This window comes from Centroberyx affinis, unplaced genomic scaffold, assembly GCF_046629955.1.
Source record: "Centroberyx affinis isolate AG114_WGS23_722 - 3 ecotype Tasmania unplaced genomic scaffold, CSIRO-AGI_Caff_v1 ptg003305l_1, whole genome shotgun sequence".
Classification (NCBI taxonomy): Eukaryota; Metazoa; Chordata; class Actinopteri; order Beryciformes; family Berycidae; genus Centroberyx; species Centroberyx affinis.
In genome coordinates, this window is record NW_027281312.1 from 163,567 (window position 1) to 172,775 (window position 9,209).

Genomic DNA, 9,209 nt, shown 5'->3' on the forward strand with positions numbered 1-9,209 from the left:
GCTGCCCAGTACAACCACAGTCTTCTGCTGCTGGCCACTGGAGCAGCTGGGAGTTAAGCGTCTTGCTCAAGGACACCTCGACAGTAGCTGTTTTAGGGAGGGGAGAGTGTTACTCATTCATTTTTTCTGACCCACATTTTTCCAGCCGGTCCAGGGATCTGGAACAGTGAACTTCCGGTCACAAGCCTACTTCTCTCGCCTCTAGGCTGCTGCTGCACAGAGATAGATCCATCATGAGTAAATTCAGTCATTGAAGAAGACTCCCTCTCTACTGCATGCTCTTAGTAGAATAGCTAAGCAGTCAGAAGCCTTTAGATCAAAAAGATAGGAATTTGGTACAGCATGCTTTAGGGAAACCCAGAACTGGTTTCATGTTCACTAAAGTAAGAAAATAAAATCTGTTGCACCATTTCGGCTCTACCAAGGTGCTTGAGCCCATGTTTCAGCTGTAGTCGCTCAGTAGGGGTTGTTCCCTGATAAAATAAAATAAAATCCCTTGTGATTGTTTAAACATGTTGCTTTTAACCGGAATCCATCTGTGCCATTTGGTATCCCCAAATGATCACCACAAAGAGAATAATTGGAAAAATTCCACCACTTGGTCAACAAGAAAAAAAAGAAAATGTGTTTCTGTTAAAAGCAACATGTTTTCTTGTTGACCAAGTGGTGGAATTTTTCCAATTATTCTCTTTGTGTTGGTCATTTGGGGATACCAAATGGCACAGATGAACACAACTCTTCACTACCAGGTTAAAACATCCCAGCACCACTAGCTCATCCTATCACCTATTGGATGACTCTGATGGTCTTGGCCCTTTAGCTTCTTACAATCGATCCTTGTAAGAAGCCTTCAAATTTGATAAACAGATTAGTTCAGTTGTCAAAACTAGCTTTTTTTCAGCTAAGACCTTTAGCCAAGGTAAAGGCCTATCTCTCTCCCAAGGATTTCGAGAGAGTTATTCATGCTTTTATTACCTCTAGGTTAGACTATTGTAATTGTAATTCTTTGTATGTGGGTGTAGATCAGTCGTCTCTTCGTCGTCTGCAGTTAGTACAAAATGCAGCCGCTCCTCTTCTAACTGGAAAAAGAAAACGTGAGCACATAACACCAGTATTGGCCTCCCTCCACTGGCTTCCTGTCCGTTTCAGGATTGATTTTAAGATTTTATTGCTTGTTTTGAAGGTTTTAAATGGGCTGGCGCCACCTTATCTAGCAGAACTCTTGCATTATCATACTCCAGTTAGAGCACTGAGGTCGACCAACCAGTTGCTCTTGGACGTTCCGAGAGCTAGGCACAAAAACAGAGGCGACCGAGCCTTTGCGGTGGCTGCCCCTAATCTCTGGAACAGCTTACCTATTCCTATAAGAACTGCTCAGACCCTAGAAACCTTTAAGTCGCTGCTTAAGACCCACCTCTTCTCGCTGGCTTTTAATTCGGGTTGAGCTTGACACCTTGACCTCATCTTCTATTGTGCCGCAATTCTTTTATTATTATAATGGTTATTGTTTTCTTTTATTCTTATGTGTTATTTACTTTTATATTCATTTATTTTGGTATTGTAAGCCTGTTCAGCACTTTGGTGAACTGTGGTTGTTTTAAATGTGCTACACAAATAAACTTTGATTTGACTGTAATTAAAGGCAATTAAAGACAAATGTATGTATCCCACTGACTTTCTTGGCCAGCCTAAAAGACAAATGACCGTAATTTGTCCTTCCTATTAAACTATGGCTAAATGATCTAATCCTTCATTACAGTACCATGAGTGTGTATATGTATATTATGTATTCATATTACGGCCCCCTAGGGGGAAAGAACCTCTGGCGGTGTTAGTTCCACAACTAACACAAGATAAGTAATGGATCAAAAATAACAGATTCATATTGAGGATTTACAGTTATAAAACTTGTGAACCTGTCTAACTACAGAAGAGGATTAGGGCCACATGTGCATGTATGTTTGTGTATATGGACACGTGTATGTACAGATTGATGCCTTTCCTTCAAAATTGTTTACATTTAAGTGTAGGTATGTTGTCGTAGTTATTCACCAACATTCAGTGTGAAAACACGCTGATCTATTCTATAATTTATGCTTCATCTTGTCTTACATTTTGTTGTATTTGTTGTTTTGTTGTTGTATGCTTTGACAATATATACACATGTATGGCATGCCAATAAAGCTCATTGAATTGAAAATTTTTTGAATTCTGACATTGATCTCAGAAGTCTGAGAATAAAGTCAGAATTCTGACAATAATCTCAGAACTCAAATTTTTCACGTGGCCCTAATCCTCTTCCGCATCAAACAAACTGCGTCACTGTATATTTATGTTTGTACAGGCTTAAATGCCTTTGTGTGTATTTGTGTGCAGGCTTGTGTGTGTAGACGCCTGTGTGTGTGTGTGTGTGTGTGTGTGTGTGTGCTGACAGCCGTGACGCCGACGTGTGTGTAGAGGGGTTGAAGAAGTGACTCGGGTGAGTGTTCTCCTCCCCACACCGAGAACGTCTGCTTGATGAACAATTATCATTCATTACTGCTAGCTGTCAGCCTCTCTCACTCTCTCTTTCTTGCCCTCGCCGACTCCCTCTCTCCCTCCCACTGTGCCTCTTTACCTCTCTCCCTCTCCGAGGCTCCCTCTTTTCCTGGATGTCCTTCAGCGATCGGCATGGAGCTGTCATTCTGTCAGCCCTCCGTCAGCCTATCGATTCGCCGATCTTTGCCCGACCGTGGACAAACGCTTGCATGCCAATTTCTCGCTGTGTTTTCCCTTTCTCTCCCTCTCTCTCTCCCTCCCTGACCTTCTTTTTTAGCTCTAAGCAGTTTTGGCAGGGGAGTAAATAATCCATCCTGAACTTTATTCCACTGCGACTAGAATATCGCTCGTTTAGACCGGGGTAAAAATCTGCCAGCAGCGATCAAAAATACTGATAACGGCGGACTTTAACAGTGTTACGGACGCTCAGATGGGATCTTGTCATGGCTCAGGGAAAACAGAGGCGAGCAATGGAAAAATCTGAAACAAAATTTTGTGTACAAATTTTGTGTACATTGGATCCCTGGCAGTCTGAGAAGTTTCGGGTTTCTACCTCTCAGCTTGAAGAGTTGAAGCCACGTTCCTTCAATTTTTGAGTTCTTGAATTTTTGGAACCTTTTGTAATTCTCCTTTTTTTTCTTTTTAGCTTAAAGCTGCACTAGGCAACTTTACATGTTGGTGGCTCCCAATGGCAGCAAGAGGAAAGTATTTGAAAAGAATCTGAACTTCAATACATATTCAATACAACTCATATTTACCAGCCTGGCCGGTGTGTGATGCTTTATACCAAAGATGGCAAACGGACAAGAGAGGAAAAAGATCTAACATTGGTCAGTTATACAGAACAGGTGTATTTTTTTAACATAAAAATCTTGCCTAATTTTCTGTTTTCTTGATTTTCTGTATTTCTCTGTCGGGCGCAGAACGGAAGTAAAACAGCCACTCGTCTCAAATTAACTTTCATCATTTAATATAAGAACATTTACATCCTCTTTAAAACATTGAGAGAAATATTTCTGATCTTCAAACCCAGGAGAATAAAAAGCATGTCATTATAGAGCTGACCGGTAGGCATATCAGAACTGGTTGTGTTGTGGGTCGTACAGCAGCTTCTTTATGTACAAGTTTAAAAATACATAAAACATTGTTGGGTCACCGGGTGTTACATGGTTTCCATTGCAACTGTACTTGATCATGAGTGGAGGAACAAGGAGGAACAACAGTTATTTTACCGCATCGAGTCACATTTCAATTTGTTTGCATTGTTATCACCCTTCTTGTTAGATTTTCAACTCGTACAATCATACTTGTAGTCTTGTCATGTGGCCCATTTTTGTTCCGGATCCATAATTTAAGAATCCAGGTTTTGTTTTGGTTGCGTTTTGTATGGTGAACAAGCTGTAAAAGCCTTTCCATACCAACAAGGTTTTTTTTTTGTTGTTTTTTTACAGCAAAAAAAAAAGCACAGCGAGAAGAAATTAAAATTGACTTCATGTGTTTTTCTGTGACACACTTGGTCGCTTTTCAGGTTATGTGTCCTGAAAAGGGGGGGGGGAACAAATACTCAATTACAAAGTTAGGCCAGAGTTTGGACGGAATCAAGCTTTGCATTTCGCTTTTTCGCACTCGCTGCATTGGCGTTGCTCCAAGTGAGAAGTGTAAGGTGAGGACGGAAGTGAATGAACCCCCCCCCCCCCCTCCCAGTTGAACGACACCAAATTCTCACCAGGAGAACAACGCAAAATGGTTGCCACAGGAAAAACGAGCAAAAGCATATTCACATTTGTTTTGTTCGAGTGAAACGTCAGTCAACTTTACTTTCCCTCAACCCCTGGACTTCTGCATTTCATATCATCGGTGTCCTTCGGAAAGCCTGCAAATTTATCCATGAAACCCAATGAGAAAATCAAACTGCTTTTCCAGGTTCAATTCCAAATCGAATCAGTTGTGTTGACTCGGTCTGCCCAAAACATAAAAAAACCTGGTCAGCTTATGCTAATGTAAAGCAAATTCTGAACTTTGCTGAACAGGAATCAATCCATAATTTTGGTGCATCGGCACTGCTTGGGTTGTGATCGCATATGTTGCAGCGGTTAAGTCTCCTGACTGTCTTTTAATTGGCTCTCTGTCACTTTCGGCTTCCTTCCTGCTGAGAAAACACACTTGCTGAGAAGTAGTTGTAGCATCTGCTGTAGAATGTGCAGTTCCAAATATATATCAATTAAGTCTTGAAACAAAGTCAGTTTTCTCCAACATACTACCTTAAGGTTATACCATGGAGTGACGCATTAAAACCTCCAGACATACAGTATATAAGCCTTTTTTATGGAGTTAATACTGATTCAAATAACCTAAAGAAACCACATTTAAACCACAGTTATCCTGAACTGTTTCTTACCTTGTCATACTGTATTATCCATTATGTCATCCACTATTTTAGTGGGTCTATCTGGCTCAAGTCCCCACTCAAACTCAATTTTGTACCACTGCTAATATATATTTTCCATCCCCCGATATCTGGGTCTGTTTGCCTCACAAATTGTGGCAGCAGTCCCATCGCTTTGCCCAACAGGATAAACTGTCCTGTTCTGTTGCATGCCACCCTCCTCTGTTCAGGCCAGCGCTCAAATGACAGGATCGCTATCACAAGGGACAGCTATTTCCGCTGGGGGAATATTTGCATGTCAGCCTGGGCCCCGTCTGCCTCTCTCTCTCTCTCTCTGTCTCAATTTGTCATTCTCTCGTTCTCTCGTTTCATCGTTCCCTCTCTTTTGTCTTTTTTTCCTCTTCCGTACGCATTCTCTCGGTGGCCTTTCTCGCTCCGACTCGCGCTCGTTCTCTCGCTTTCCGATGGGGGTGGGGGGTGGGGGGGAGAAGAATTCAGTGGTCTCGACTGCGAGGAATGAAGAAAAAGAAGGGGCGCCTACATCGAAGAGGGCTCCGAGGAAAACGGATACGGGAGAAAAAGTGATGAAAAAGTGTGATGGAAACAGAGAGAGAGAGAGAGAAAAGGAAGGAAGAAAAAAATGCCCCTTGTCACAGATTTGAAAAGAGATGAAAATTTTAAGGGGTTTTAAGTGGTTGGCGGCCAAACGCGCACCGCACTCCATGTGCTTGAGCCACTTATAATGTACTTCAGGCAATTAAAGACAACATGAAGTGGCATTTTGAGAATATCTTGCTTCTGCAGTTCCACGTATCTCAGGTTGAAGCAGAACGCCGTCGGGGGCAAGACGCGACGCGGGAGAGGGATCGTTCGCAAAAGTGGGTGCCGGTGAATCATCGCAAAAAAAACCCCACGGAAAGCGACTCTGAAGAACTGGATGCTAGCCTGGATTCCTCCTCCGACAACCTCCATCACCCTGTTATTAGAGCGGCGGTGGATGAAACCCTTGGTGGAGAGAGCGCCGAGGAGGAGAAGCTGCAGGTTTTATCTGAGGCAGGGGAGGAGGGGATTGTCCAAAGGTCTACGATGATATTATTGGCTGGGATATTTTTGTGCAGCAACTAGTAGGCAACCTCTAAAAAGATGCCGTTCTCTAGGAATTGATTGAATGATCAGTGTGTTGCCTGTAGACGCTACCATGCCTCCTAATGGCCACTAGGGGTCAGATAGGCTAACTGTGAGTATGTGAGTGACTTTACCGGTCGAGGATGAGCTGCATCTAAAAATACGAGAAATTGTTTGCAACTAACAAGCTGAAGAGTCATTTTCACTTCATTTTGCCTTTTTAAAAGCCTGACGAAGAAATATTAGATAAACAGAAAAGTCAGTATGTGTATGAAAATACCCAAAGCATCTGCCACAGTAGTATTTGTTATGTGACTGTGTCTATTCTTGATGGGAGGTAATGAACGATTTTGCCAAGTGAGGCTTGCGTTTTATTTTTCATATTTTTTTGCAAGCCGTCATGTGAGACCGATGAGGTAATGGAGGGTCGGATGTCAGATTTGTCAGCCATGATGCTGACACGGTTGTAATCTACCAAACTTACGATAACATAAGCATGACTCACTTTTGCCTCTGCCTCTTGTCAGTCAAGGTCACACAACCGCTGACTCTCTCTCTCTCTCTCTCTCTCTCTCTCTCGCTCTCTCTCTCTCGCTCTCTCGCTCTCTCTCTCTCGCTATCAACGCCGTCTCCGAACATGAAGCATTCCTCTGGATACATTCATAATAATGCAATTTGAAACCCCCCAAATCTACGCGGTTATTGATGACTGTGCCAAATGACCTACAGGTACGCGAGCGCGAAATGTACACACACACACACACACACACACACGCCAGTCTATTTCACCAATTCTACCTCATTAATTCGAACCGTCTGACTTTCTAAACATCATAAATCACTGCAGGACCAGCGGCCCAACCCCTCTCACCTTCTCTCTCTCTCCCCCTCTTTCTCATTTTCTCTCTCTCTCATTTCCTTATCCTCTCTCTATCTCTCTCTCTCTCTGTCATCGGTTCCCCTCTTCAATCACTCTCTCATTCCCTCTCTCTCTCTCTCTCATTCTCCCTCTCTCTCTCTCGGTCTCTTTTCTTTGGGAGGTCCAGAAAGTTTGTACCATGCAGTCTAAATAGTGCTCTGATGGATTGGCTGTCTGCCACGGGCCTGAAGATTAGCCCAAGGGCAAACCCACTCCTGTTTCCTGGGTGCCACACCGAAGATGAATAACTGTTTATTAACCCAATGCAGAGTGACTCCTTCCCCACCTCATTATGGGTTGGGGGGGAAAATACGGGCTGCTAAACTTGGGCCAACCTGGCACTCTCTCTCTCTCTCTCTCTGTCCTCCTCTCTCTCTCTCTTCCTGTCACTCTCTCTCCATCCCCCTCTCTCCCTTGCTTTCTCAGATAAACCAGCAGCCTGATGTGATGTGACAGTGTGCGTTTGGTTCTTGTTCGCTCCTTGACAACCCAGGAAATTGGCTTTTCATCTTACAAAAAAATGCTGCACTCCATATATTAGGGGACATTCATCTTATGATGAGGGGCGGAGGGTAATTGGAAGTTTATGCATCCGTTTTATGGCTGCGTAGCGCGTGTGTGTGTGTACCAGGGTTCTCAAACGGTGAGGACAATGAAAAAGATATGAATTTTAGTTGTCAACACGCCAAAGAGGACCTTGTTCTATGAAATATAACAATATGTAATTTGCTAGAGCACACATGTTGTAACAGTGCATGGCTGAAAGTATTTTTTTGAAACAAGAAAATTGATTCCATATAGATAAACCACAATTTTTTTTTTTACTTTAGCAAGCTGGGCACAGAAGAACTGCCGAAAATGACATATAAGGTTGACTGAATTTCGGTGTGAAATTTGCTAAATAAAATCAGCCTGGTAAATTTGCAAAGTCTCAAGAGAAGTATCATCGCTGCCCTGCAGAAACCTCGTAGCTCCGCTGTTTTCTGGTTCTTTGTGGTAACTGGCAGCTGACATTGGCCCCACATGTAGAAAAAAGGTTTCGTGGACCTGAGACTAAGCCAAAACCATTGAAAACACATTGTAAAATCATCAAATTTCAGATTTCTGAGAGGTTGTCGCATTGGAGATAGAAGGTTTTTGCAGAACACTTACAGTATGAAAGTACCGGTGTGCACTGTGAGTAGAGTAGTGACTCAAAGCTTCACAACATCAAATCAAAACAAGGAACTCTGCATAAACTGTGACTGGCATTTACATGTAAAAGCTACATTACCACGTATTCTTCAGAATGTGTTTGTTGTTCTCTCTTGGTAGAAATATTGAAATATAAAAAGCAAATGCAGCCTTCGCTGGGAAATCAAACACAGAAACTAAATGTGCTTCTTATCTTAACATTGACTCTCCATATAAGGCATGAGTTTGTTTTGTTATAAACATTTTTTTGGTCTTTGCACTTGGTTATCTAAAAAGCAATGTGCACTTCTTCACACCTTGGGTTAGATGGAGCGATATTTACAGCGCTATATCCGCAGACCTTTTTGTTACCACATCAGAGGATTTCTTTATGATGTCAGCTCAAAAAAATAACTCGACATTTAAGACATTTTGCCATTCGGTTTGCCGATGTGTTCACCTTTCTTTTGGTATAGTTACACCGCCAAATACAGAACATCACTAACGGGCTTCTCACTCAGATGTTAAGCACAGATACTTATCGTACACGTTTTCAAATGCCAGATAAAATGGAAGGCAGGGATTAAAAAGAAATATTCAAAGACAGTGACGGGGTTCAGGATTATCAAAGTTTTAAACTGTTAAGCATGACAACTCATTCACCACATATATAATATTTTCCCTTTTCCCCCTTCCCCCCAGAGATCGTTCTGTAACCAAAGAAAATAGGGTTAGAAAAGGGGAAATCCTCTTCCATTAACTCGTATTGAAGACCCCTCTAGAGTTCCTCTTTACATATCAAAATCGCCTTTTATCTCTGCAAGGCAAAAGTCTTAGGTATACATAATGACATCAGCTTCTCCGTCTCTGAGGTTCCAACTCACAAGGCCTGTCAGTGTAAGAGAGTCTCTTAGCTTCATCCAGTGGTACAGTTTGTACATGCGTGTTGTCAGAAGCAGGGCAGTAATAGCAAAGTAAGCCTCCGGGCTAGTACACTAGAGCTTCTGAAAGAGTCCCAGCATCTGCGGTTCTCCCCAAAGTCCAAAACATGACTCCATTGCTAGCCAA